At 32.6% G+C, this 2,487-nt stretch overlaps 1 protein-coding gene across 1 annotated transcript in view; it reads right to left on the bottom strand.

Annotated features, from left to right (window-relative positions):
- LOC137621152 (uncharacterized) overlaps window positions 1-90 on the bottom strand; it is a 16,210-nt gene extending 16,120 nt beyond the window's left edge. The window contains exon 1 of the mRNA XM_068351579.1: window positions 1-90. This exon is cut by the window's left edge and continues 155 nt beyond it. The gene's annotated coding sequence lies outside the window, so the exon portion shown is untranslated.
- Between the last annotated feature and the right edge of the window lie 2,397 nt (window positions 91-2,487).

The raw sequence follows: 2,487 nt of genomic DNA, 5'->3' as shown, positions 1-2,487 counted from the left end.
GGATCTTTAAGCCAACTAAATCACAAAATATATCAACTAAGGTCACTAGTAACGATTTTTTTCGGTCACCCCAACGACCTTTTGCTGATCGGTGCGAACTCCTCGCCAGCCCGCTTACAAATGGACTGGGTCCCGATGGAGGGGAACGCCCACTGGCCTTCATTACGTCTCTCGTCATCAAAGGCCTCTTGATTTTCTTTCTTGCGGCAGGTCTTCAAGAGAAGATGATCACTTCCTCAGGAGTGTATTGTGCTCAGGTCATTTTTATTGGATTACACGTCTCCTCCGTTTCTTCTTCTTCTTCTTCTTCTTCTTCTTCTTCTTTTCTACCTTTACCGTAATGTCTCTTTGTTATTCCAAAACCCATATTAGAAGATATGGCTAACTGAAATATTATAATATTACGGACTATCATTCTTACTGACGTCTGATTGTTTCGCAACGTGTCCTGCCAAAGAATTGCAATGGGAAGTAAAAAATGTTGCTAATAGGTTTTTTATCGTAAAAAGTCAGTGTTCTTGGAGCACTTAATATAACTTCTGGTGCCTTTTGAGTTCCTCAATTTTTTTGGCATCCTTCTGTAACCAAAATGGGTTTATACTGTCAAATATAATTTTTTTCTGTTATGGGTTTTTCTTTGGCCTTTATCTAATATATTCCCTTCCCAGTTTTTTGGTGTTTCCAAACTTTTTATCAAGTTAAAAGTGACAATACAGTATTATTGATTTTTCACAGTTCTTGTATTATTATTTTATCATAAAACGAGAAAAAATGCGTTTTTCTTTATAGAACAAACTGAGTTAATGACATGATAACTATTAAGATATTTGTGACCGCTGACTTTAAATACAAAGAAACGTTAAACTCCTTTTATTGATCGTTATAATAAAAAAACTTGACTACAAAAGAAATTAGGTTTCCATAATAGTGAAGTTAATGCCTTAATATGTGCAACTTTACCACTATAAGTCCGCCGTGTCCTAGAAAGCGAGTGAGAGGACAGCAGTTGCCTTGCAGTGTTACTTTTTTAGCAAAGAGATAGGCCCATTACCAGCAACTGAGGAAACAGTTGTCTTGCGGTTGGACTAATAAGTCAAAGCTAGGGTCACCCCCAATATCTATGGTTGAAGACTGACAAGGGCAAGGGATCGTAAAAATCACCTACAAAAATTATAAGCAATGCCTGATTATTATTATTATTATTATTATTATTATTATTATTATTATTATTATTATTATTATTATTATTATTATTATTATTACTTGCTAAGCTACAACCCTTGTTAGAAAAACAGTAGGCTATGCTATGAGCCTAAGGGCTCCAATAGGGAAAATAGCGCTGTGTGGGAAGAAAATAAATAAAATACAAAAGCAGTAATTAACAATTGTAATAAAATATTTATGAACAGTAACAATATCAAAATAATTCTTACAATACATAAACTATAAAAACTTTAAAGAAAATAAGTGAAAGAGAAATAAGATGGAATAGTGGGCCCATGTGTATCCTCAAGCAAGAGAACTCTACCCCAAAACAGTGGAAGACCATGGTACAAGGCTATGGCATTACCCAAAACTAGAAGAAGCGATAGCACGAAGAAACGATTATGAAATCATTGATAGATTTAAATATGTATTTTATTTATATTTATATATTTATAATTTTTTTAGAAAGTCAATACTATTTAACGGACATCTTCGCCCATACAATGTTTGTCTTTGTGTCCATTCTATGCTTTTTTTTTTTTTTTTTTTTCAAATATCATTGATCTACCAGTCAACCCAAGGTCCTTAAATGCCCAGTATATGTAAAGGACCTTGCGTCAACCCATATGTTGATTAATTATGTAGCGGCACATTCTTTTTCAAAAGTTTACATAAATTGTTTGAGAATAATATAATCTAACCTATAGACTGATTGATTGATTTGAAGTTCTCTGGCATCCTGACTTCAAGGGTCAATGACGCCGATCTACCTATAGAAGAACCTAAGGATGCCATTATTATTATATTATTATTATTATTATTATTATTATTATTATTATTATTATTATTATTATTATTTATTATTATTATTATTATTATTATTACACACTAAACAGGCGATTAGATTCCTAATAAGGCTTCTAAAATTGAACTTCCCATAGGTGACAATAAAGTAGACAGAGCAAAATACAATGGAATTTGTGAGGACAAAAGTAATCAAAGGTAAACAAAGGACCAACACATGGACCTATGCAATTATAACCACACAGAAATAGTAGATGATGAAAAAAATAAGGTTAATTTCCACGTGAAAGGACGAAAAATACAGTTAATCGGTGAATGGTTCGTATTTTACTCATATTTTGTCACTGGTAATCTTTCTTTGCAACTTTTGTGCGTAGTTTGTTCATCTTCTTATTTGTTCTGTTCTAATTCTTTCCAACTACATTAATATACTACTACTACTACTACTACTACCTCTCTCTCTCTCTCTCTCTCTCT

Source organism: Palaemon carinicauda, chromosome 27 (assembly GCF_036898095.1).
Source record: "Palaemon carinicauda isolate YSFRI2023 chromosome 27, ASM3689809v2, whole genome shotgun sequence".
Lineage (NCBI taxonomy): Eukaryota > Metazoa > Arthropoda > Malacostraca > Decapoda > Palaemonidae > Palaemon > Palaemon carinicauda.
The sequence above is the reverse complement of the archived record's forward strand: the minus strand, read 5'-3'. Positions and strand labels throughout refer to the sequence as shown.